Source organism: Harpia harpyja, chromosome 14 (genome assembly GCF_026419915.1).
Source record: "Harpia harpyja isolate bHarHar1 chromosome 14, bHarHar1 primary haplotype, whole genome shotgun sequence".
Taxonomy (NCBI): domain Eukaryota; kingdom Metazoa; phylum Chordata; class Aves; order Accipitriformes; family Accipitridae; genus Harpia; species Harpia harpyja.
The window spans coordinates 3,169,257-3,196,321 of NC_068953.1; the positions used below are offsets into that span (position 1 = coordinate 3,169,257).

General features: G+C 49.1%; 2 long non-coding RNA genes across 2 annotated transcripts; one reads left to right on the forward strand and one right to left on the reverse strand.

The window, feature by feature from the left end:
* Positions 1-11,974, forward strand: LOC128151202 (uncharacterized). The gene is made up of 10 exons (XR_008238300.1): positions 1-708; positions 1,110-1,184; positions 1,660-1,921; positions 2,387-2,496; positions 4,815-4,984; positions 5,613-5,659; positions 5,796-5,910; positions 7,121-7,412; positions 10,335-10,525; positions 11,908-11,974. It is a non-coding gene; the product is annotated as an uncharacterized LOC128151202 (long non-coding RNA).
* Positions 5,942-25,805, reverse strand: LOC128151203 (uncharacterized). The gene is made up of 3 exons (XR_008238301.1): positions 25,670-25,805; positions 11,863-15,898; positions 5,942-7,357 (listed from the first exon to the last, which is right to left on the reverse strand). It is a non-coding gene; the product is annotated as an uncharacterized LOC128151203 (long non-coding RNA).
* Between the last annotated feature and the right edge of the window lie 1,260 nt (positions 25,806-27,065).

The following is a 27,065-nucleotide window of genomic DNA, read 5'->3' on the forward strand; positions in this document are numbered from 1 at the left end:
GGGTAAAGCTGGGCGATGTTAAGCAAAGGACTGGTGTCCTGCAGGAAGCCTATAGCAGGGCTGCCTGCAGTGGCCTACAAGATGGTGTCATGCCTGCAGATACTCCGTGGGGTGAAAAGGCGATGATGTACCCCAGTCCTGTGCAACTACTCACAGTCCCTCCTGTAACCCCCTTCACAGCATCAATGCCACGTCTATGCATGCTTTTCCCTGGGCAGGCACCTCCAGATCTCACAGCTCAACTGGACAAAAAACAACCTTTCTTCAGAGCAAAAAAAGCCAGGAGACAGGACCAGCATCAAACAGAGTTATTTGTGTTTGCTCTGGAAGGAAAGGCACCATGAACGTGCAGTTTCCCAGGCCATAAGGGCAGCGAGCATCTCTAGCCGGGCAGATGCCACGCTCCAGCCAGCAGACCTGCGAGAGGCTTTATCACAGCGAGCACAGCTCATTCCCGTGCAACACAGCTGGCCGTACGTGGCTGTCCCAGAGCAGAGCCAGATGTTCTTCAAGCAGAAGAAATGAGGCAAGGCAGATGTTGGCAACCTTGACGGCGCGGGAGTCCAATTCTCTTTTTCCATTCGCTTGAGACAAAAGAGGAAATCAGTGTTGGATTACATCTCCGCATGTGAACCGTGGAGGGGGTGAACAGAGTGTATCAGGTCCTCAGCTAATGCGAACCAGCGTACGGTCTCTGGTTTGCAGCACGTGAGTACCAAGATGTTGTAAGAAGCATCTCTCAGAGTATTTAATTTTTAAGGCATATGCATGTGAAAGCTGAGAAGAAAATTTTTCTTTTGCATTGGTACTCCCTAATTCTACTCAGCACCTCAAAACCCTTTTGAGACTCTCAGCTCAAAATATTCTCTTTAGCAGCAGATGGATAAAATATCAGGCAGAAGACTATGTGTGGCTGTGACAGCAGCCAAACCCAACAAAATATTTACTTCAAAGCAGGCAGAAGGATAGCTCGTCCAGCTGGAAAAAGCAGGAAACGTTTTTTAAAAGAGTGGAAGTGGGGAACAGAGAAGGAGATGATTGTGCAAGTCATGATGTTTCAATTAGATTATGCCTGAATGATAACAGAAGTTCATGAACTTATGTTCTAGGCAAAATGGAGGTGTCCGGTTTGTCCCTGTGCACCTTCATCCTGGCACAGACATCAGATGGTGTTTTATGGACAGGTAAGGAAGGACATGGGCTGTGCAGCAGCTGAACTAGAAACACACCTGTGTGTCTGTGGCCACGGTAGATGCCACCGTCACGAGGACTGAATACATCCCTCCTGCAGGGTCTTATGCTTTTCAGAATGAATTTTGGCTACTTGAAAATATCAGAAGCCATCTGGTCCAGTAATTAATGTCTCTGGAGAGGTCTTGGGTTGGGTCAGAGATGGTTGATGGATGTCAGCGGGAGCCCAGATGCCAAAGGCAAATCATTCCTGTGGATTTGCGGCACGCTGGAACAGGTCCTTCTGTGTCACTGTGGCAGTAAAATATCATGGGTTTGCTGAAAGAATGGTCACTGCCATCAACAACCTTGTCTCTCCCAGGTAAATGGATGCAGCTATAGGAACCTATAACGCCTATAAATAACCAGCTCTCTTGCAGGTGGCCACACCAGCCTGACCCTCGCTTTGAGCAATTTCCTTCTTTGCAGCAGTCTTCTCGCTCCGTGTCCCAAAACCTCGAGAGCCAGGAGCCAGCCCAGCCATCAGCTCCTCCAACCGCAAAACCCACCAAGACGACCTAAGACATCTTCCTTCTCATCCAGGCATGTGAACAAAGCTATTTTTGCCCACCATGACCTGCCCAAGACACCAGTGGGATCCCAGCCTCCAACAACCACACATCAGGCTCAGCAGGTCTCCAATGGAGGTAATCGATACAATTCAGCAGCTGGAGCACTGCTGGGAAGAGAGGTTAGTACCATCAGGATTGAGCTGTAAATGGCTTTTTTTAGATTTCTTCAGCTAAGTACTGTGTCCACAGATGGACTAAGAGACAAGGTCTGCACTGGGCTACTAGAAATATTCCCTATGTTCCCAGTCCCAGCAAAGATTTGTTATCTGACTTTAAAGCAAGTGCCGTGGGATGCGAGGAGGATTTGAGGCAGTGCTTGGCCTCACCTTAGGCAGCTGAGGACATCTACTTGCTGGCACTGGCTGCTGGCATGGGCCACAGCTTCCTCCACCCACGCACCTTGGTTTTCTTTGGCCTCACTGTGAGAAATTCATTTCACGTTCTAAATGCAAATCCTCTAAAGGGTTTTCAGGATGCTAAGTAGGAATTCAGAAAGAACAACAAAAAGGAAGAATTTTTTTTTTTTTTTTGGTTTATTTTGAAAAATAACTGGCCTTGAAACCACTATGTTTTTTCCCTCTCAGGATAGGACAGAAGACTCCTGCCAACATTATGGAGCCGGGCTATACCGCATTTCATGTGAGGATTTGTAATTGCCTCTCACAAGGGACTGAAAAGCGAGAAATGGGCTCCGGTGAGCAAATGATTGCACAACATCTTCTCCATCTGATTTCTTGCATTTGCAGAACATCTATCTACTGTCCTGGGGCTTTCCTGGAAGACTGGCTGTAGCAGTTACAGGAGGCAAACAGATGGGGACTCTCTGAGTGGGAGGGACAGAGGCCAGCAGCTCCGTGTCCCCCCCCCGGTATGCCCTCCATGGGAGTCTCTTGCACTGATTTTTCCAGCCTGAGATCAGAGGGCATGACATGAAGTCAGCTGCATCCATGAAGGTGCTGTGCAAGCTAAAAGTTGAGCTGGCTTTAAAAAATGCCTAGAAAAAATTCATGCAAGAAAAAGCCACCCATGGGGAGCTGCTAAAGCCCCTCCAGTTTTAGACACCCCCGAGCTGGGGAGTGACTGGGGAAGGGGCAGCAGCCACTGGTCCTGCACCCAAAGGACCCCAACGAGCGGCCAAAGGAGGTGCTTGGTCCCTCTTCTCTTGGGACCCCATTAAGTCACTGTTGACTGTTTCAGTTAACTTTTGACATGTAAACCCAAGAAGGGAAAATTGGGAGAGACAGAACTCTTTTCTGGGAAGAAATCACCATTTTGGGGGGTTACAAACTGGGCATGGGTTAAGTGGTATGGTATACAGTTTACCAACAATAGCAATGCATTTCAAAATCATCCGTTCAAGAGAAATATAGACAATAATTTCCTTGAAATGCAATGTTTCTAGCAGAAGTGCTGTAGGTCAGTGTTTCACTGAAAGCAAATCTTTCTTCTGGTCTGTAATGGCTGATCTCTTCCTTCTACATCCTCTGTTCTGCCTTTGCTAGAAAGGGAAAATTGCCAATGTTTAGAAAAAAATGCCGGTTTGCCATTTCCAGCTGTATCAGGTCAGACGCAGGTGCCTAAAGCGTGCTCCCACAAGGGAAGGTGGGCTAAACGTGTCCTATGGGGAAAATGCATTTGATCCCATCTGGGAATCAGCAGATTGAGACCTGCAGGTGGGAGGCTCAGGGGCCAGGACCTGTCCTTGCTCAGCCACGGACACCTCCAGCCGTTGCACTGCTGCTGGGTCTGCTTTTGCAGGGAAAACCTCTGCAAGCTGCTGACGATTAATATGATATAAGGCATAAAATGAAGTTTCCTTAAGGAACGTACTGACAGATGGGATATTAGAGCAGTGAATGAGGGCACCAGGCAGAGGAACAGGAGTCGGTGGAGGCTCTGCTCATGCAGAAAAGCCACGGGGACGCAAGACAGTGGATGTCCTGACAGCTGCTTGTTTACAAAGGGGGAGAAAATGTGCTCATTTTTTCCCCTTCTTTCCAAATAAAATGTGGGTTTTGTGCCTTTTTTTTTTTTTTCTTCCCCTATGTGAAAGGATTTTGCACAATGGGTTTCCGAGAAAGAAGATGCGAGACTTTTCTTCTCTTTCCTGGAACTGCCCTAATGAATCACTTCGCTCCCTTTTGATGGGGGGGTTCGGGGGGGGACCCAGCCCGCCCGGCTCAGGGTGCGCTCCCCCCCCCCCCGGAGCATCTCCATTCGTGCTGTGCCACCTCCTGGTGACACCGCAGCGCTGCACGGCTGGGACTCTGCTCCTCAATCATCCCCCCCCCGAAACACCACCGGGACATCCCTGCCTTCCCCAGCAACCAGGCAGCGGCAGGTTTGCATCTGCAGGATTTTTTTTTAATTTTTTTTTTTGTCTCCCCCCGCCCTCCCCCAGTTATCCTGCTTCCATCTCTTAAGGTGCCAAAGGGGGGGGTTAAGGCTGGCTGTGCCCCCCGGTCCCTCTCCATCAAGGTGCATGCTGCCCCATGGCATCCTTTGTGTCCCTGCACGGTGAGTCTAGCTCTGGCATGGAGGTTGTCACCCTTCGTTGACACTTTGCAGGCTGAGATAAGTCAGACAGGACTGAGCCCCCCCCCCCCCCCCCCCCCCCCCCCCGGGATGGGTGGGGGTAAGCTGAAATCCTGGAGCAAGAGTGTGAGCAAAATACCTGCTGGGATCATAGGGACCTGGGCCTGAGAAAGGGCTATGTAAAAAAAAAAAACAAAAAACAAAAAACAAACTTTTGAGATTGTGCCAGTGACCTGCCAGGGGATGCTCCTGGTTGCCCCAGGCAGTCGGGCAGAGGGAGCACCCCAGAATCCTGCCTGTTTCAGGATCGCTTTTTCACCCAAATACTTCCCTAACCCCAGAGGAGTGTGGCTTCTACTGTGTTACCACTGTATGACGGCTGCATTAGAGAGACAGCATTTATGAGAAATGAGGACAATGAAGGACTGAATCATGCACAGCCTGGAGGAGATTTAGGACTGTACCTTAATTTCCCAGCCAGGAGCAACTACCAGGATGCCAGTGATACCCTCGTCCCAGGGCCGTGGTTTATGAGCATCAGCAAGGGAGGAACGCTCACCACGTGGGACCACAGGCTCCTGAGGCCGAAACGTGGCAGGTGAAGAGAATTGTAAAGGACTGGGCTGAATCTGAGGAAAACTCATCAGGTAATGCTGTGTCACTCAAAAAAAAAAAAAGCTGCTCAGAGTTTCTCCTTTCTTAGGGAAAACTTAGAACAGCAGCAGAATCTTTCATCAGAGTATTTCCAGTTTTCAGTACAAGGAATCCATCCGAGGGAAAGCTGCCCAGCTGGGAGAGCCCCTGGCTTTTGGGAGAGGGGCTCAGCCCCCCCGCAAGCCCGGCTGCTCTGTGCTGAAGGTGGCACCACTGCCTCTTTTATGAACAAGAGCCTTGGTCTGCAGCTCTGCGCTGCCGTCCAACAGCTTTGGATGCACGCCGAGGATTTGCAGATGGAAGAAGGAGGTCAAAAAGCTGGACCACAGATGCTGTGGACAAGGCCAGCGGCCACGGGAATGCAGCAGCCACCACCAGTAGGGATGCTCACTTCTTCAACACGTCCACGGTGAACCTCCCCGAGGAAGTTTCGTTTGTTCAGTACGTGCACAGACCTCGCCAGCGGCACCAGGCTTGGTCTGAGTTCAGGGGCAGACGAAGCCCGAAACTCCCCTTTGCCAGAGGTACGTCTCAGTATCAAGTATATCAACTTGATACTGAAGAAAGAGAGCGGAGAAGTAAACGGGTATTATTCTAATATGGTCGTCTTCTCTCCTCCAGGTCAGGTCCACGTGCCAGCTTTGTTGCACTACTGATACGATGAAAAGGTATCCCAGCACTTTCCACTGCAGTTTGGGGTTATAGCTATCTATATCTGCAACATTTAATCCCTGCTCAGCTGAGAAGAGTGTTTCTGGTCACTTGTGCATTAATGCTGCTAAATCAGACTCTCTTTTTTTACAGTCGTAAAACTTCACCTGGTCCCATGCTGACTTCAGCAGCCATAAATCTGTGCCCCCTTTCTATTTCAAGGGGCTGAGGATGCCCCCAATTCAGGGCAAGAAGGAGCAGTTAATTGGTACGAAAAGAATATCAAGTGTGGGCACAGATCCGAAACCAGGATTTATTTAGGAAGATTTTCTGGTTATTATCTACTTAGGAACAGAGGATTTGTCAGAACAGATCAGAGTATTTTCATCGAATCTGGCATCCTGCATGTAGTGGAGATAGCGAGAGGATGTATTACAGGAAAAAACTCTCTCCAGTCTCTCCCAGAAGTGCAGGTACAGGACCTGGCACTGTCGGGAAGGGGAGCAGAGGGAACGCTGTGGGTAGAACCAGAACTGGCTGGAGATGTCTGGTCCCTGTGAGACTGGAGCCAGCAAAGGCAGCTTCAGCCTGACTCGAGCCTCGGCTCGAGCTGACCCAGCTGAAGTGGAGGTGATGCTCCCCTCCTGCATGCAGGCTGGGCGAGAGCGGGCCTTGGGCTACAGCATGTTAATCTAAACCCAAATGCTTTTCCGACTCAACCCTAACGTGGGTCACATCCAGCTGGCTCGGACGAAAGGATCTGTCAGTCCTCTGCGTCACATCTGGCTGCTGGGAGACGGGCAGCACAAAATCCCCAGGCTCCACTAAGAAATACATTTTCTGATATTGGCGCTGATGTTCGAGTAACAACATCATCTGAAAAATCAAGCGCTTGGGAAATGTTTGTTTTACAAAGTGGGGTGGGAGCTGCTACAAAAAACAATCCCCGTTTTTAAAAAGAAAATATTCCCTTGTCAACGAGGAAAAAGAAAAATTAAACGTGTGTGTGTACTCGAAGGAAAGAGCCCTGGGAAATGCCCTTTCCCATGCACGATGGCAGGGCTGCTGGGGCTCTGGCAGGACAGCAGAGACAAAGAGCTCGATGGCAGAGAGTGGGAGCACCGAGGCTGCGGTGGCCTCAGCCGCATGAGCCGAGTTCCTCGCTGCTGTTCTCATTTATAAATAGAAAGGCAGTTAGTTATTATTAGAGCTTGTCGAGTGGGTCTGGAGGAACTACAGAAAACCTTTCCAAATGAGCTGCTTTCCAGTTCAAGCAAAGCTCCTGGGGTCACGTCTGGAGGAGAACATCACGAGGAGCACCTCAAGTCTTGGAGACAGGTCTGGGCTGGTCTCAGAATGAAGGGCTTCACCTTTGCACCAGGTCACGGTGCTCCCAGCATGGCTGGGGTTGGTGTAGTGGCACCTTAAGGATGGTCTGTCCTCACCCCACTCTGTGCACCCGTCTTTCCCATTCCTAGGATAACAAGGCAGGCCATCAACAGAGAAACTTGCCTTGGGTCTTTTATCTCCAGCACCTTCCCCAGGAACTCGGAGGACACAGCCAGCTCCTGCAGTGTCACACCACCCCAATGCACACGAGGAAGCTGTTTCCCACACCGGGTAGGTGGCATAAGGAGACCTTTTCATCACATCTTCAAGCTGCCCCAAGACCTCTGTGGGCTCATGGATGGGCACAAAAGGAGGAAGATGTACACCTGGAAGACCCAGAAGGTGGGTCCGTTCTGGCTCCGGCAGAAGAAACACCACCAGGTACGTTAGCGTGGCTTTTGTGTGTGCGTCCCATGTTGTCCTCATGCCCGGTCCCTGCCACCCTCCTCCAAACCTCTCCTAGAGAGGAACACACAGGCTGTGCCTGGGGGCTCTCAGCCATGAGATGATTTTTGGCCATTTCTCCTAAAGTCACGGAGGACGAGATCTTTCAATAGCGTTTAGCTCCTGAAAGATGCGCCTAGACACATCATGGGCTATCTTATCACGCCTAAGCTGCTCTGTACCCCCTAATTGTAGAGGTCCTGCTTTTAAATCTTATTTGTCTTGCCTGTCTCTCTATTGGAAACTACATTTTTCATTTATCTATACATTTTACCTTCTAAAATATGTCCCTAAATATACAAAACTGCACCCAGTAGTAAGCAGAGATCCAGGACTGAAAGCATTTTGTTAGTGAGTGCCCTTTACAGAGCCAGCAGGGTCAGAGGAAAAGAAAAACAACACACACATGATCAATATTTTTTAGAATAGGATTTGAAAGCAAAGCATGAGAAGCCTCTATCTGGTTTTAATTTCAAATGAAAAAATGTGGCTATTAATATACGGTAATGCTACTCTACCACAAGAACAAAGTGTAGATAAAACCTGCAAGCTTAATGAGGCTCAGGAAAAATAAAATTTGAAAGCAGATCTTTGAAAATCTCCAAATAATCCCTGTTCCATTTATCATGCTTTGGCAATCAGAAAGTAAAACCAGGCTTAGCATAATGAAGAAAATCAAACAGGCTTTTTTTTTCCCCTGCTGCTCTAAAATCACAGAAGAATATAGACATGGAAAAGAAAAAAAAAAAGGAGGAACTTCTGCCCTCCTGCCAGCACACGGGGAGTCTAATTGCAAAGGTTTCTTCCTGCATGTCTGAGTAGACTATGCGAGACTGGAATTTTTTAATCACAATATTTAAGCTCTCCTTGGTGACACAGAACTAATGCAGTGGTCCTCTCTTGATCCCAGAGATCTGAAGGTAACAACGGTTGATAACTGAGTCGCAAGCTGAGAATGTGAAAAAGCCAAAAAAAAATTACTTCCCTTGAATTCTCCACCTGGCCAGGTCAGCAGCACAGCAAGGGCTCCAGCCAGGCTGGGGAGATGCTGAGGACACCGGTGGACAACACGGCTGAGGAGGCTTTGCCTGTATTTTTTGGGCTGTGAAGTGCTTTGATGACTGCAGACCCCTGAATCTCCCAGTCACTGGAGTGGGATCGTGCCGTGCACCCCTGGAGCTGCTACGTGACAGCCTGGCCAAGTACTGCTCCCCTTGTCCATGCATTTTGGGGACAGACATGGGTGAAGCCCAAGATATCATATCTAGCTTCTGCCAGGGCTCAGGCTGAGTACTGCCCCACAGCACTGGTTATCTCGGCTCAGTGACAGGGGCTGTGAACCCAGAAGGAAAGCTGGTATTTGGGAATCAGGTCTCTAAAAGCCCCAGATGGTACCGCTGGACTCTGCGATGGATGCTCCCCGTCATGACGCCGCTGCTCCTGGAGAGCTGGAGGTCGTCCACGTTCAGATGGGGGATAAGGTGTTTGTGGTCCCTGCAGACTTGGAAGTGGTGGCCCCCAAACATTTCCACTCGCAGCCCCATTTCCTTGGCCACCCCAGATCTTAGCAGAAAAGTCTTGTTGGTAATTTTCTATTGGGCTGGGAGTCCATTTCTCTGAGGGTATTTCATTTCTCTGCAGAGCCACATAGAAAGCCACCCAGCAGCCTTTAAACTGCCTCGTCTGGCTACTGACAGCACCAAGCTCAGAGCAGGAGGCTGTAGCATCACTATAACATGTCCAAAACATCTTCAAAACAGTGGGCTTGACCTACTTGTCCCTTCTCAGGTCCTTCAGCTGTAGTTTCCCCATGGAGCGCAATCACAGTACAGCTCTCTCCCCTCCCAGTGCTACAAAGCTGGGCTGTTTCACAACTTCCATGTCTTCTTGCCTATCTAATCAGGGCTGCGTGGGGATCCTTCAGCTAACAGTTCATTGGAAAGCAATTCTAGATCCTTGGGTGAAAGATTAAATATATAGTTGATGCATTATTCCAGTGCAAACTGTGTCTGCTATGGACAAGCAACACATGTGGGGCCATTTGGCGGTAATAGGAGTTGCTTTTATCTCCTATTCCCTTTGGCAGTGGCCACAATTATTGTGCTTTGAAATCACTCCTTTTGCAGACAATTAGGAGGAGGGAGGAATTCTTAGCAATTAATCAGTCTAAATCACATATGAGCATAAAAATAAGAGTAATTGCACCTTCTTGAGCTCACTGCAATGAGATTGGATACGTGCAACCCACATATATTCATAGTTTGTCTCCAGAGCCAACACTACTAAGGATTTCTTTTTCAGCAGTGCTGAGTGCATGGTGCTGTAAAATGGGCATTTGAATGTTGTCTCTCTTCCCAAAGGTGCTGTAAAGATGAGAACTGCAATGAGCATAAAGCATTTTAAGACTGTGCAAACTGTGTTACAGGGCTCTTCCCTTTACTGCCCTTAATTCTGCTGGAAGATGGGTGTAAGAAGAAATAAATAAGTAATGATCCAGAGCAAACAGTTCCAGGCAGAAGCTCGACTGGTTGGGGCTTTCTGCTTCCCTCGGCTCGTACCCTTGGGTAGGACAACAGTAATGAGCAGCTTGGGTTGTCTACTGCAGGAGGGAGACAGGGCCGGATTTAGACTGCCAGTGCTAGGTGTCTGGCTAGCTTCATGAAGCTATCATGACAGCTTCTTGCTGTTCTCTTCTCATTACATAGATATTAGAGTGAATGTTCACAGTCTGGATCTGATGAAGCCACAAAGCTCAGCCTTGAACTTTCCCACAGCTACAGGGTTGATCCCTGCAGCCACCTCCAGCTACGAGCAGCAGGAACAAATCACAGCTTCTCTGTCTCTTCCTCACCTCCTCAGATGCTGCGAGTCTGGGATGATTTCTTGGAGACCTATCTGTAGGTGCTCCTGCTGAAGTTCCCACGTCTGCATCCAGGACAAACGTTGGAGAAGGGGGATTTTCCCCTCCCGCTCATGCGACAGCCTCCCTGCCTCCTCTTAGTCTGGTCTGCGGCATACATCGGGATGGGAAAGCTTGTCCATATCAGCAGGTATGAAGTAGTAGCGATCCATGTAGCCCCGCAGTGCTGTGCTCTCTACAGCCCCTCCACCCACCAAGTCAGCCCCCCCGTCACTCTCACCAGCAGTGCTGGAGAGATTTGTCCCCAAACAACCGTCCAATTTCAACAGAAATGCAGAATTTGAGCCCTGCTAATTGTCAACACTCCACACAAGGTTTTGTCCTGTGTTAGTGGAGAATGAACAAAACCCATCTCCAGGTTGCTCTCTCGAACGTTGCCCAGCGTTTGCCTCAGACCCTGCTGCTTTTTTAGAAACCAGGTCTAAAAAATTGCATTTTTTTTAGAAACCAGGTCTAAAATATTGGATGCAAAAGAACTGCAATGCCTTTCTTTATTTCTTCCTTCATAAAGCCTTTCCTCAGATGAAATCTGCTGAAGTCATAAGTCACGAGGGGGCTTTTTCAGGCACCAGAGATATGTCTTCTCCCAAGAGAAAGCTGCCAATTGATCTGGGACAGATTTTTATGGACTCTCTTTGCTCCTGCGCTGCCCGCAGCACACGCACTGCTCCGTATACACACCGAAAGGCAGGGCCAGCTGGCATCTGCACACAGGAGAGGGCCTGAATGTGTGCATATATAATCCCTAATAATGGAAAAATCTGCAATTGCAGCCAGTAATGACTATTACTGCAGTACAAATGCACACAGTGGGAGACACTCCAGCAGACCCCCCTGAAATCATTTTGCATGACTAACTCCAGGAGAGAGGAGCCCTTCTGCAAAAGCCAGGGAGGGCTCTTCCACATGCAGCCAGACTAAAGCAGAACCACGTCCTTTCCTCTGTAACGAGACATTTTAACTTCTCTGTGCTACACCTTGCAAGGAACAAGTCCTTGCAGCGAGGGGGTTGCAGCATCCTCTGGCATCTGAGAAGGGGACAGTGCCGTGGTTGGTGCAGGAGGTGCTAAGGAAAGAGCTGGGGCCACATCCCTATTCCATTATTTTTGCAGCACGAGGAGATGGCAATGCAGTGAGACCCACCAACAGTGCCTCGCTTGTTCCTCACGTCATTATTTTAATCTGTTCCCAAACCAAGAACAGGCCACCAGCCTGTCCCACCATGGATGCCACCAGCAGCGGGATGCTGAGCAGCGCGGCACACCCAGCCCCGCTTGTTTGCCGTGACATTAGTCACTCACTTCCCAAATCCATTGGAAAAAAACACAGCCATAGGTGCAATGCTCCAGCCTTTCTGCTGCCAGACCGAAGTCAGAAGCCACAAGAAACAAATGGACCAATTTTGAGGCCACTTTGTGCCCTGCAGCAAACAGAGGGTGAGGCTGAAGCAACGTCCTGTAAACCCACCTGGAGAACAAGTCCTAAGCGCCTTTCAACTTTCCACCTTTGCAGGTCCCTGCGTTCATGTCATGGTTTGGCTCCTGCCGTGTTGTGTTTGGCCTCAGCACAACATCATCATTTGGGATCTGGGATGGAGAAGTGCTTGGGTGAGACCGAAAAACAGTCCATGAAACCCACCCCCCCACCACCCCCTGGCTGGCATTAAGTCAGTCTTGTGCATGGCACTACCTGGCAACTGCTCCTAGGATCCTTCAACGTTCCCTTTAACCTCTTCGATGAGGTTTGCCTCCTTTGAGGAGGGGTTTGCCACCCGCTCCTGTCCCTGTAGCCCTCCGTAGCCTCCAGTTTGCTGTCCATCCTGGGCCGGCTGGGTCCCACCACCCAGCGTGGAGCCTGGCAGCATCCTTCTGCCACAGGTCCCTTGCAGCGTGCACTGCCTCGGGCATCCCAGTACCCCCAGCTGCAAACACCCTTCTCTTCACCTCTCACATCTGCTGCCTTCAGCCTCCAGTTTTCGTACCCATTCGATGCTCTGCCTCTGCCAAAGGAGAGCTCGTTACCAGCCCAACACATGCCTCCCCTTGGAAACGCTCCTAACTCACCGCAGTAATGAAGCACCCAACCCCGATCTTTTATGGGTATATTTGGACTATTCCCCACTTTCACACTCAGTAAAACCCAGCACAACCCACACGTGACCTCTGTGTTACTGACTGCTCAGTGCAGGGTCTAACAGGGACTGTATGTATCATAAATCAGCATTTACCTCCTGGTTGCGGCAGGGTGGGTACCATGCTAAGCGCGGCTCAGCGTGCAGCCAGAGCATGTCTTGCCTCCCCAGCCTGACAGCGAGTGGCATTCTCCCCACGCAGAAACCCACGGGCAGTGGCTGACGTGGCCCAAGTGGGCACAGGGCTTCTCCCTCTCAAAAGCAGAAGGAACCCATCATCCGGCCAAAGAAGATGTAATTCTCCATTACATGACGGCACGGCGTCAGTTCCCTTCTCCGGCCGCTCTTCGTTGGTCAAAGGCAAAGCAGTGCAAGGCAGAATATTTCACAGCAAGTTCTCCTTTCCTGGCAGGTGGGGACAGGATCTGACGGTTCCACCATCACCGTGTGGGACGTTGAGTTGCGTTCCAACCTCCTCCTCATCCACTCTGCACTCGGGAGGGATAACACACGTGGTCCTTGACAGCTCCCAGCACAGGCTGATTGCTGCAGGAGCGAGACCGTCAAGGTTTGTGCGCTGACGCGGAGTTATGAGCTAACCCCACACCAGCTCAGGGCTGGGTGCCGCAAGGATGCCTCCCTCCGGGGGAAAACGGAGTCTTGGCCCCACGCTGCGGATGTTAACGGGGCTTTTGAGAGTACGTGGATTGATTCTGAGGTTGGGTCTCTACAAATCGACTCAAAGAGTCTAATAAAACCATTTAAAATGCGCGTGTGTTATTTGTTTAAGGAACCTCAGGAGAAAGCATGGATGAATTGCTCTTCTCCAGCATGGCTCCAGGTGGAGCACCTCAAAAGGCAGAGCAATTCTTGTGAGCTCTGAGCAGGGATGCTGAGAGGGAGTAGTGACCTTGGGGAGCCCCCTGAGTCTGGTAAGGCTGTAAAAGCTGCTCTGATCCTGCCATCAGCAAGATACCATGAACATTCTGACCTGGCAACCCACAGGGATGCTGGCTCCATCGCAGCACTGGGGCTTTTTCCAGTGATTTCAGTGGGGACCACTGGGGACCAGGCTCCTGACCCAGGCGTTCAGAGCACATCACTGAAGATGTGAAGACACAAAAGTCACCCAGTCTCGCACTCCAGGCCAGCATCCCATCCATTTCAGGATATGTCCCAGGAAGATAAAGTCCTAGAATACAAGTTTTCCTGGCTTGTTTGCAACCTGTTCGCCCCGAAATAACTACAGGAGCTCCTGGGCCTTGTAGTCAGCAGCTTTTCCCAGCATAACTCCAGGGAACCTAGCTGAGCCATTGTGTTTTACTTCATGTATTTATTTATTCATCCTCATTTTGAATGTGCAATATCACAGTCACTGAGTTATAGATACTGCCACTAACAATAGCTGGAAAAAGTTTGCGCCATTTATGGACACTGAAATGCTAGCAAAATAGAAAAGCTTTTGAACATTTTGCAAGACCAGCTTTAAAAACAGGATGTGCAAACCCTTTATTTTGGGACATGTTTATCCCAGTGATCAGATGTTCCACTCTGGTATCCCTGTCATCGCAATAAAAGTCCTGCAAAAATTAAAAAAAAAAAAAAACAAAAAACAAAAAACAAGGCACAAACTTTAAGTTGAGCCCAGGAAAAAATAAAGGGAATTGCTGTGCTAAAAGGGGAAAAAATGTGCAGCATATTTCAGTGGCACCCCATCCACTTTTCCAAGGAGCACCCTTGGGTAGCAGGTACCCCCCAAGTCGTGGCTTGCTGCTGCCTGTGCCTGCACCAAACGAGGGCAGACGCCGGGATGCGGCAGCATTCTCACCTCCTTCTCCTCTTTTGTGGCACTGGGATGAATTAACTCCACTTTAGCAGCTGCTTTTCAGCGCAAGCAGGAGAAAAAAAAAAAAAAAACAACCAACCAACCTTCTGTCACGCAGGGAGAATTTGGCACTGTCATTTCAGCCGAGGAAGGCATCTCCCATGGAGGAAGAAGAAATGCTATAATTCGGGGCTGGTGACACAGAAGAGCCGGTGCATTCCTTGCCAGGACCCGGCTGGCAGGTGCTAAACGCAGACGTGCTCAACTTAATACCTTGCACCGCTCACAATGCGTGCGAGACGCAGCGAAGAGGCGGGTTTATCCCTTGGTATTAAAAATAGGAGCAGCACGATGGGGTTAGCAGGGGAGCAAAACCGAGCACGGCGAACAAAGCCTGTCGATGGGATGAGGACAGGTCGCTCCGACGCGGGACGTGCCACCGGCCACCCGGCCAGTAGCAGAGGGTGGTCATCCCTGCACACCGGCATCGGGAGCTCAGGCTGGGGGGGGGAATTCTATTGGGAAAAATGCAGAGGAGGAGAAATGCATTCAGGGTGGGTTTTTAAATACATTCCAAGACAGCCGCACCTGGAGGCGGTTGTTGGCAGTCTCCTGATGTGGTGGCAGCCCAGTTTTTGTAGAGATTTTGCTTCCTCGTGAGCAAAGAGGCAATGTGGGAAGCTCAGCAAAGGGGGAAACTGGCTCGTCCTTTAGCCTTGCAGCAAACAAGGTAAATCACCGGCGCTGCCGCTGGCAACAGACTCAGGATCTAATGATTGCTGCTGGTTGAAAGTGATGCTAACAACACAAGGAATTTTGCTTTATAATATACAGGGTTTGAAGCTGAAAAAAAAAATCCTTTAAAAGTTCAGGATAAGCTTTCAGAAAAATGCCTCCCACCACAGGGCAGTCCTATGCCTGTGCATTCCCAAGCCCCAGCACAGAGACATCCTTGGCCCTCCAGCACCTGGGAAGAGCACAGCAAGTGTGCTGTTATTTTGGATGCTGTCTTTCAGGGTCTTCTAATTTTGGGGCACAGCACTTTTGTCCCAGGCACCCCTTTGCCCTCACAGATTTCCCTGCTAGACCCCTGAGATCTGCAACTCTGCGGCTGCAAAACAGACTCATAATAACGTCCTCTCCATCTGCCTCTGCGGTCCCGCTATTTTGCTGAGCAGCCTGTCCGATCTTTTAATCCTCATAGGATGCAAAGGGTCATGCAGACACCAAGAAGCCCTTGGGTTGGGGACTGCTAATACATCTGCCATGGCTCTTCCTTCCACTCCGAGGGTGGGATATTGAAGCAGAACACGATGCTGTGGCTTACCCATGGTCAGGCAGGAGGTCCCTGTAAAGCTGGACACAAGTCACCGGGCGATCTCACCAGCTGCCGGGCCAGCCTTCTCCTCCGTGGTCTCCTGATGCTTTCCTGGGAGTCTCCTCTTTATTTATGGTTCATCACATTCCACTCCTGAATGCTCCTGCTACATTCGCTTGACAGCCCAAGCAGGCAAAACCTGCAGCGATGCGATCTATGAAAGCACTACCTGATTAAACGATATAAAAAAATAAAACAGAGATATAAAACTGCCAGTTGCCCACAGAATCAAATAAAATTAGTTCAGCTCAGCCTCCCCCATCTTTCCTTATTGCTCAGGTAATAAAACCATTCACTATACAAATATCTAATTTCAGGTGTATAGGAAAGCAAGTCATTGAGCTAACAGGTTACTCGGGAGAGCTCTGCCCAGTGCAGGGCTGTTCTGTGGCACCCAGAACAGCTCTTTCGTATCGGTAACTGCCATTTATATGACCCAGAGTGCTAAGCACTTTATCAAACAAATAAAACAACGGCTCTTCACGAAGGGATAGGCACCAGGTATAGACCATGACCTTGCTTGGAGCTGTGGTGGCTCCATGCAACAGCCAGAAGTCTTCTCCTTCCCATCCAGCAGACACCAGCCCAGAGTCAGGGGAGGTTTCTCCTCCATCGGTTCATATCCATCCACACTCGCCTTCTTCCCCACTTGCACGCTCAAGAGCCGCAGTTCACCTTGCAGGGCTGTCGAGGGTCCAGGACAGCCACCAAGGGTTAATGTGCAAAATTTCCTGTATGAAGTGGGCTGTTTAATGAGCATCTCTCCCCCAGGTAACGACTACTGATGAGAATATGCTCTGCTACAGTAATGCCTGCAACGTAACAGCCCACCAAGGAGGGAGCTGGTAGGTGAAGTGAGAAAATCCTCTCTCCTCAGCTGGATCACAGTTTCAGCCAAGCTCATCTGCATTAATCTTACACTCATTAAAATCAGTTGTTCTGTTTCTAATTCAACCAGTGCTGCCAAGCTCAAGAATTAAAAATTCATGAGCCAATGTCCCTGGAAAAAAAAAAAAAAAGTAAGTTCATCTTAAGCAGCATAGATTAAAACGACCATAGAAAATGTCTAGCTGCTCCTTTGTGCTTAAAGCTTTCATGAGGGATAGGAAAATGAACAAAAGCTGAGATTTTTACACAGTCGTGCAACTCCAGAGGCTGGTGCTTCCTGGAGGCAGCCTCACAAACTGCATCACTTACGATGAAAACCAAGAGACTGAGCAACATAGGAGGAGCGAGCTCATTTGGTTCCCCCTTACCCTGCCTCAAAACAAGTGTCACCGCTGAAGTGACAAAAAAATCCACCCTGCAGACCCCAGGGTAAGCTGTCCATGGGGTTTTACTGCAGGGAGGTCAGGAGCCTAGAAATGACAGCAGCAATATTTTTCCAGCCTTGGTCTGGATAAGCACATAGAGCTCTTGGCAGCCCCTCGGAGACAGGAGAGCAGCATTAGACCTGTGATAGAGATGCAAGTCATGAGACCTGGTGCAGACCCAGCCACGGGCAGCAGCGAGCAATGGGCAGGGTTGTGGGAAAAGCCAAGGCACCACATTACAACAGGTCATGCTTTGGTTGGCCTCCAGCATCCACTGCAACTCTCACACCATCTCTGTGTCCCTCGGTCCCCCTGTCCAGCTCCCCGGCACCAATGCAGTTATTTCTGCCCTTGAAGTCTACAGGGACAACAAGAACTTTCCTCTCCAGCGAGCAGCAAGACGCTCTCGTGGATGCAGAGCAGCACCCAGGAGGAACGTGCAAGTTAACAGTAAAAGTAAATAATTATTTCTTAATTCTTTACGCATGAGAGACAAACTAGACATGATTTTTAATATGCTCCTAATTAAGGTCACTGATGACAATAGCTAGAGAGCTGGAGACAAAGACAATAAACACCATTTATTTGAAGCAGATGGGAACTCGGAAAGGGCTTTCCAATATTTTTTCCAATAGCCAAAACTAAACAACATTTTGGAGAGTGCCAGAGACCTCCCAGCCCACAAAAACACCCAAGGTCTCAAATGGCCTTTGCTGGCCCAGGCTGGAGCGATTACGCCATGCTGTCTGGGTCTCTCTCCACAAATGCTGCCCTTTTCCCTCAGAAAAAGGCACCATGTTTACAAAGTAAAGCTCAAGTAGGAAAACATTGAGCCAGGCCAGGGCAAAACCAGCCCTGGGAAAAGGTTAGGATTAACTCCTCTAGAGCCGAGCAGAGTTCGTTTCCTGAAGAAGAAGGAGCATAAATAAAGATGGGTTGTCAGTGAGTGCTAGCGAGTGTTGCTGCAGTTATTTATAGAAGGCATTCATTTCGTTCATGATCTGGATAAATATCCATTAGCTTTCAAGGTGATGAATCAAGTATTAATTAACCCGCTGGGGGAAAAAAATAATTTGGATATTAATGTTTTAAAAGGAAGCTTCCAGCTGAGAAAAAAAGGAAGAGACCTGATCTGAAATTTTCCAATGAGGTCTTATTGTATTGGAAAGGAGCAACGAGCAAATAACAGACCCATTGGATGCACTTACTGGGACTATCAGTCTCTGCTTTGGTAACAGGAAAAAAAAAAAAAAACCCTAGGATCTTGGCATGTCTATAGAGCTTCAGGGTGGAGAAGAGCTCGGAGTGAAAATTTAGTGGGTGTTTTTCACCTGGCAGGGACAGCACCCACACCTCTTATAGCTGCCACCTCCGGGCAGGGCACAGCCTGAGCCAAAAGCCCTTGGCAGCGCAGAGCCCCGTTCTCCCCACAAAACCATCGCACGCCCTGGCAGAGTGGGCAAAGTTATTTCTCCTCCAGACACTGATGCAACAACAGGTTTTTTTTTTTTTTTCCTCTAAGTTGCCTCTAGATGTTCAAACTACAGACCGGACCCTTCTTTTAGTGCAAGCAATAAAAATCCAGAGCAGCCATCAGGAAATTAGCAGAATAGCCAGAACATGCTCTGGCTATTACACACTCACGTAAACAGGAGGAGACCTTGGCCCTCTGACTCCCCACCTTCCCTCCATCTCGCTCAGGGACCGGCTGAGCTAACTCTTCATTTTTTGGACTACCCGCAAAGCAGCAGCATCCCGTGGAGACCGGTGGGGCTTAGCTTGGCGTAAGCATGAGTAAGATGGAGAAAAGAGAAATACTTCCTGAAGAAGAGGACTGTTTTCTAAGCAAAAATGCCAAACGGAAATGTGACACCAAAACTGGACAGCAACAAGAAACAAATTTCTGGTGGCACCGATACAAAACCTGCAAGACCACCGTACCACCATGCTCCTGGCACATTGGCCGGGGATGGCTTGGCTGCATCCCATCTCCTCTCTGCAGAGCAAGGCAGCTTCCAAGTGACATAAATCAGAAGTTTGGACTGATTATTTTGCAAACTGAGACACAGCTCTCCCGTAGCTGAGGAGGCACAATGTTTCATGAAGCACAAAAGATTCTGTATTAGATGTGGTCTTCAGGATCAACTTCCTTTGCCATGCCTTTGCTCCACCCCCACATATCCAAATCTTTAACAACTTCAAACTCTTTTTTTTCTGGTTGTTCAAGAAAAAAAAAAACCATATGCAGTCAGCTTGTTCCTGCCCATTTTTAGCTTTTTTTTTTTTTTCCCTCTGCATATTCCCCAGTTCTCTACCCACACATACCCACATTACAGACAAACTATCCTAAAAAAAATTGAAAGAGGTCTAAAAAAACAACAGTAATCCAGGGTGTCATCAACTTCCAGGAATGCAAACTGGCTTAAGAAACCACATCTTTTTGTTGTTGTTATTTTTTGTATGGGGTTCTTTTTTGGTCTTTTACAATCTTCTGTTTTAAAAAACAGCATGAATTTGCTCCTTCTTCACCTTCCTCGGCCCTCTCTCTCCCCAGCTATATTCAGAAAACATTTCTCGCCAGCCTTGTTTAGCTCACATTTCAGGGCAGAGCAAATGTGTGTGCACGGAGGGGGCAGGGATGATGAGTCAATTAGGCACCTAATAAAAATCTGATTTTAAAAATTCCCTTTCTGACTGCAAGCGTGATGCGAGCCACAGCAGTCGCAAAACCAGCGCTGCCAGCTCGGTCCAGCCTGCCCAATGCCTCCCTTGCAGACAGAGAATGGTTTCCTACAGCGAAACCGCTCTCATCCCGCATTAAATGTCGTGTATGATGAGGCACCTGTCACTTAATGTGAAAGACACCATCACAGCCTAAGAAATCACATTGCCAGGAGGACTTTAGTGCTATCACCAATGCTCTTTTAACTATATGGCCTTCCCCCTCCGTATGCTCCCGTTCATCACCATGCCTTGCAGACCTCACATATTACAGCTGATTAACTCATCCCCAGAATAGGCAGCCGAGCTAAGCTCTTTGAACCTGCTGGTCTTGCAGTCACCTCTTCTGTTGCTCCCATCACTCCAGCCACAACTTTCTGAGTCTGCAAAGGAAAGCCCTAGAGATGCATCATACAGATGCCATTTATTATACAGACAGCACCTACCACTGCCTTTTTCCAGGCACGCGCTAAATTGGAGGGGGTGGATGCGAGAGATGGTGCCTATTCATTCTCCTTGCAGATGGTCAAGCCACAAAGCACCCAAGCGAAGCCGCATTCTTCCTTCCAACCTCCTTGTCTTGGCTGAATCCCAAACCACCCACCAGTGGAGTCATGTTGGACTTTCATGCTCTCTCGTAGTGCATAACCTTCTCTCATAGTGCAACCATCCTGGCAACACATCTTTCATTTCCCATGTATGCAGTGCAATTTGAGAAATTTGAGTATTTCAGGTTAGATTTGGATTTCATGGGACTGGTCAGGTTTAGACGAGAAAATGGAACAAAATGTCCTGAGCTTTGGCATGTTAGAGCAGCAGTAATTTCAAGCAGAACACAACGCTGCAAAATTCATACTAGTAAAAACCAATTCCATATTAAGAAAAGCTGAATTTTAAGAACGTCACTGCAAAACCAGCCATTTCATAACCAAGCTGCAGGATGCAACCAAGCTGGACGGATATCACAAAGGAGCACAAAGGCATTTCTGGGACTCCATCAACCCTCCGTGAAGCCTGCTATGAGGCACATCAGCCAGCCCTGCTCACCAGCAGCTACTGATACCAGTGGCCAACTGGACTGGGATGAGGACTGGTCTGGCTGTGCTGATCATAGTCTGGAGTAACCAAAATCAGAGTGGAGTGGAAGGCCATAGGATCACGGCGTGCTTTTTTCCATCGACAACTTTACGTCCCTCCCACAACAGAGCTGGTGGTTTCCTTTGTAGGACAGACTATTTATTCTGTTGCACCAGGAGGGCCCCTGTTTAATTTTGCTCTGGCTAAATATGACCAGTTCTGTGGCTGGGGAAAGAAACTTAACTCATTATTCAATCAAGCTTGCTTGGATTTTTTTCCTTTTTCCTCAGTGAGCCCTGGGGACACCAGGAGGTCTCCAGGCAGGAGAGGGCTCTGAGCAGGCGGCAAGCCGTGGCCGATGGGCTGCTCCTCCAGGCTGGGAATCTCCAAACCCCAGAGGGGACGAGGTCCAAGGGTCAGTGCCAATGCCAGCAAAATAGAGCAGGAAGAGCATCAGCTGGGTAAGGATTTATCAGCCAGCCCAGACTAGTGCATATATTTTCCACTGGACAAGTCTATCCTCTTCTCACCAGCACAGTCCACCCCATGGGAGTGCTGGCCCAGATTATAAAACCTGGGTTTCTAGCGGCTTGCTGGAGATAGCACTTCACAGAGTAACCAAATGCAGGGGAACGATACTGCCCTTGGATCTGTCCTTTTCAGCCATGAAAACAAGTTAACGTTGGTGTAATTAGAGAGTGACCGTTATTTGCCATTGAGCTTCATAAAAATGTGAGGAAAGATGTATGCATTTTAATTAAGTTCTGGGAGAAAAAAAAAAAGTGTACCTGGCTAGACTGCAGAGAGATGAACTCATTACTTCATCCACGTCTCAGTCTGCTGCCTATTTTCCTCTGCAACAGAATGATCAGCCTAGGCTGCAGACAGTGACTTTAAAAAGCAAATAATCCTTCCAAAAGAGCCAGGCCAGCAGTTTATAATTCCTATGTCTCTGAACTGGGAGTCTTCATACAGCCACTTTTCTAGGGAGACAGGCAAGCATTCAAAATCTTAGAAATCTGAGGGGAAGCGCTCCCCAAATCAGGGCGTCAGGAGGGGACCCCGACAGAGCTCGCTACAGATTTTTCCAGCAGCCAGACGGCTCCTGCAGCTGCTAGACTTTTCCATAGATTGCCCAGGTCTGATTTTCTGCTACGAAACAGCCTGGGCCTGAGCTGCCCTTTTCATCTCAGGAATGCACAGCTGTGAAAGTGAGGTCTCAGTTCCTCTTGCAGAACGTGGCTCCAGAAGTGGGGATTTCTGCCCAAGCCATTAAGACCATGCTGTGAACAGGGTCATGTTTGTACTCATGCTGCATATGACGAGTGCGGGGTGCAGACACGCAGTTGCCTTTGGGTGCGTGGAGAAAAGAAAGGGCAAAACCCCTCCGGAGTTTGAACAGCAAAGTGAAACAATCTAAACCCTTAACTAGATCTAGAAAGTTTCTAGGGCGTAGAGAAAGAAAGAGCAATCAGCAGCAGCCTCCTCTCCCCCGAGAGTCAGCGGAGCAACCTTCCACATCGGAAAACACTTTCTGCTCTTCTCAAACACTCAGGCAGATCCCCTGTGAAAGTCACTATTCCTCTAACAGAGTCAGATTCAGTGTCTGTGGACTTTATAAAGACTAAATAACCTGTTTGCTATTATTGCTCCTTGTATGATTAGACCAGAGCAGGCAGATCTTGTGCTTCGAGGCACTAGTCGATAGTCCCAGGCATCAGGGAGGAAATCCCGCGTACCCCTTGAAGGCACTGCACAACCAGCTGCACCAACTTCCCTCCCCAGCCAAACGCTTACACGTGTTTAATCCCTGCGGAAATCAGTGAAACGTATCTATGTCCTCAAAGTTAAGCACCTCTTTAAGTATTTTGCCAGAGTTGACAAAATTGGGCAACATCCAGTCTCTACCAGTGGCATGGTCTTTGCAGGCAGGAAACTGAACCAGTCCCCAGAAGCTGCAAGACCCAAGACCGCAGGTCTGAGAGATGCTGGCATGTCAAAGCTGCGGAGGTTCAGCTTCGCCTAGCATGGACACAGGCTCCCTGCCTTTCCCGTCCTGCTGGGAAGAGCTTGGCTCCAAACCCAGCGGGCTGACCGCAAACCCCGTCTGCATGAATATATTTGTTAAAACACTCATTCACACTGTAGCCACGGCGCTGGCTGGGAGAACATATATCAGGCTTTTTGTCAAGCAAAACCCATTCCAACTGTCTGGGAGGACAGCAAAATCTGCCGTCGCTCTGCTTTGAAGGGTTTACAGTTCACTGCAGCACTTTATATCTGCAGTTGTTTCCATAACCAAGTCCAAGAGAGCCTGTGAACAGGAAGAAATTAGGCACTCATGCAAAGACCATTAAAGTCAAGGGGAATCTTTCCATTGACTTGAGAGTGTTTGGCTCCCGGCCCTGGATATCGGGGTCTGTTGTGCGGAATTTAGAGCAGGAAATGGGAGCAGGACTTTGCAGGTTTTCTCGGCATTTGTTACAGAGTTTAGCGCAGAAGCTTTCTGTGCCTATTTCCCTGCATGTAAATTAAGAAGTGACTGCTCATCCGAGATGCAAGGCCCTAACTGACCATCTTTCTGTTCAGTCTAGGCACCTCCTCCATCCTTCCTGGGGTAGACAGACCTAACACCATAACAAGCTGGACTAGCCTTTTCCTGTGGCCACGAGATTTCTTTATGGGTCCTGACATAGTGGTCCCTGAACATAACCTACATACGATGTGTCAGTCCAAGAGGCAAAAATACCACAAACCAGAAGCTTCAGCAGGTCTGAAAAGCTTGTTAATCCAAAGTTCAAATTCACACTGGGGACAAACCTCCTACTGGGATCTAGGCAGCATTTCACCGATTTCACTTCTGCCTGTTCAGCTACAGCCAACAGTTTTGCACAGGAGCGTACCGTCTTTTGACGGAGAGCAGGAGCATGCACCAAAATAACAAAAGATCTGAGCTGCCTCCATTTTCGTACAAAGAAGCAGAGATCTGATCTGCATTGCTTGGGACTTAACCTCTGGAAACCAATGGTCTCCGAGGAGTGTCTTCCCAGGCACCCAAAACTGCCAGCATACGAACGACAAAGTACGCCAGGAAACTTCAGCCTCTTAAAATACAACGACTAAGATCCTAATTTCCTGCTAATAGGACCAGAGATGGTTCTCTGGGCGTGCAGTAAGACAGCCTGCCAGGTGAGTTTAGTGAAGTGCTGTGCCAGGTACCGGTGTCTGCGAGTCAGGGCTGGAAGGCATTGGCACTTGGAAGATGCCGGTTCATTTTCTGCCTCAACCCCACGTCCCCAGCTTTGCTCAGCACGATCACTTCATTACCTCCTCTGGTGGTACAAGCCAGGAGGACATTTCTCCACTCCACATGCCATGGGAAAGGTCGTACCAAAACTCCAGCGAGAGCGAAATGAGGCGGCTTTGACTCGGCACTGGAGCGAAGGCAGCGAGCCTGGCCGGCGCTGCGATCCCGGCAGCTTGGGCTGCTCAGGCCAGCGAGGACGCCGTGTGCTGATGGCCATACGCTGCCGTGGCCTTCGCAGGAGGCAGCATCCAGCGGTTAGAGATGCCCTTCCCGGTCCTCGTGGGCAGCGTGCACTTGGGAGAGAAGCAAGGCTGTAAAGAAAGAGTTATTCAAACCGCAGGCTTAGGGAAAACCTCTGCCTCCTGGCAGATGTTCATTACTTGGGCTGGGTTTAGAAAAACACGCGGTGACCAAGCCCTGCTTCAGCCTTCAGTGGGAAATACAGAGAGACGAGAGTACGCTTAGCTGCAAGAAACTTGATCCCAGAAAGAGGAGAAAGGAGGGTGGAGAAGGAAATGCATCCTAACGCTGGGGGTGACCCAAACCAACTCTGCACAGCCGAGCTCTGCCAACAGACTCATGGAGCCGGATAGGACAGAAACATCTAAAGAACAGATTGCTTCTGGTGGCTGCAACCTCACGTAGACAGAGCCGTGTTCAACGGGACGGGCTTTGAGCAGCAAGTGTCACTTCTCTAAGATGACTTGAGGGTGATTTGACTCGAGAGCGACGTGCCGATCCAAAGACCACCTCTGCAGAGCGGTGGTGGGCAGGTTCCCTGTGCAGGAGCATCCATCCCCGCGCCCGGGCGTCTCCGTTAGCCTGGAGGGAGATGCGGTCGCCCCACCATGGGAAGTCAGGTGTGGCCTTTTGTTTCCCGAGGGATGTGGTTTTAGGAGATGAGCTTTGCTACCACCTGCTACGAGTTCACCGGTTTAGTGGGACAAATTGCCAAATTCGACAGGATCTAGGGTCTCGTTAGTGTGACTGAAGCTTTGGCAGAAGGAAGGCTTCTCAGCTTCCATTTATAGGACGCGTTGAGAGACGCCGTGGCAGGAATTCAAGGCAGGGCGGTGCGCACCGTTGCATTATGAAGTCTAGACAGAGCTGGATCCCTGCAAGCCTGAAAAATGCCTTTTCCCTGCCCTCGCATACTGTTCAAAACCCAGCAGCATTCTTCAACCAGGAGCGATGTGGGGAAATATTTCATTCCCTTGTTCAAACAGACCCTTTTGCACCATTGTTTCCCTCGAAAACCTCCACCTCCGAAGCTCTGCCTGGGAGATGGGAGGTTGCCAGCGTTGCAGCATGCACGCCAGCATGAACTCTCATTTGACCAAACGCTGGCAGGCTCCTCAGAGGAAGGAAGTGGGGAACAAAAATTTTAAAATCTGCCTAAACTCCATGTTTTTATTCCTACCTGGAATGGAAACAGCACCTTTGGAGCAATTCTTGAAATATCTGCTTTTAGCCAGTTTTATTTGTCGCTTTTCTTCGCTCTGAGCTGAACAAGGAAACCCACCTGCCCGAGACTTCACTGCCTCCGTAGACCTCCAAGCAGTTCTCCCTCCTCCCTTAGAAGATGTCCAGCTGAAAAGTGTCCAAGCAGCTGTGCTCCTCCATACCTGCAGCCAGCCTCAAAGGGAGCAGGCAATAGTTTGAACCTAAACCAAAAAAATAAAACAGAAGTCGTTTTAATTTATTGGAAGATTTCTGTTGGGCTTTAACTGCTAAATGCACTTTTCATGAGCCGAGGGGCAACTTGTGCTTAGATAGCATTTCAGCAGCTCCTGAAATACAACCTGGGGGCAAGGCTAGGGGAAATGGGGCAGCACTTTCCTACCCACTGCCAGAAACGGGGATGACATCTGGGCAATGCCTACCCACCTATACGTGTTCAAACTGCAGCAGGGTCCGGTGGCAAGGACTCAGTCATTCAGCAGCAATTCAAAGGAAAAAAAAATAGGATTAAATGATGATGCCTTAGAATTTGCCAGGCTGCACACCGAGCACGTACGCTCTTTCCTTAAGTGGATTGATAAGCTCTCTGAATCAGTATTAACACATGCCAGATGCTGGGGAATCATCTCCCACTTATGGCAATTATGAGGATGTCCCAGAATCCAATAAAGCAACTGAGAAGATGAGCATCTGGTGGTGGTTGTCAGGCCCCGACGCAGCGAGATAAATCTGTGTAATAAAGAGGTGTGATTTTTTGGTTTGTTTGTTTGAGTCATATGCCGTTTAGCACTGGATACGTGCGATTCCTCCTCTCTTCAGGGGTTCTCCTCAGGAGGAGATGAGCAGAGCATCCTTCCTGCAGCAGGATGCTGAGCTGCTCCCCCTACCCTGCCCTTTCTCTGCTGAAATCCAGCTACCGCTTGCTGCTTCCCCAACCCCATCAGCATCACCCAGCCACGGTTCTTCAGAAGGAACTGTGCAAAGCGACCCTGCACAGCCATCAAACAGCACCTCCAGCCAGAGAAATCACCAGGTGAGACCATCTCCCTCTCTCCGACCTTGTCCACTCCGTGCTTCCAAGGGCAAAACTCCACAGCTTGAGATAAGAGAATCTGCCACGTGTTCAGGTTTGTTAAAAGACATACAAAGTGGTGAAGCAGTGAAGGTTACTTCCTACATAAGTCAGCCAAAAAATAATCATCGTGCACAGGGAACGCTCTGTGGATTACGCAACAGCGATCCCATCTAGCGCAAACACAGGGGCAAACACGTGGCTGAACAGCGTTTTTAAAATACTTAATAGACGATTCCTAGAAGTAAAAGCCAGCAAATTTTATTCGTGTGAAAGGCAGTAGAGCTGAGCTATATTTAATAGAGGAAAGAAGATAAAAGTAATCTCCAAAGGTCTGATAATGCAGACTCTGTGCTTAGATATACTTCAGTACAACTTTATGCAG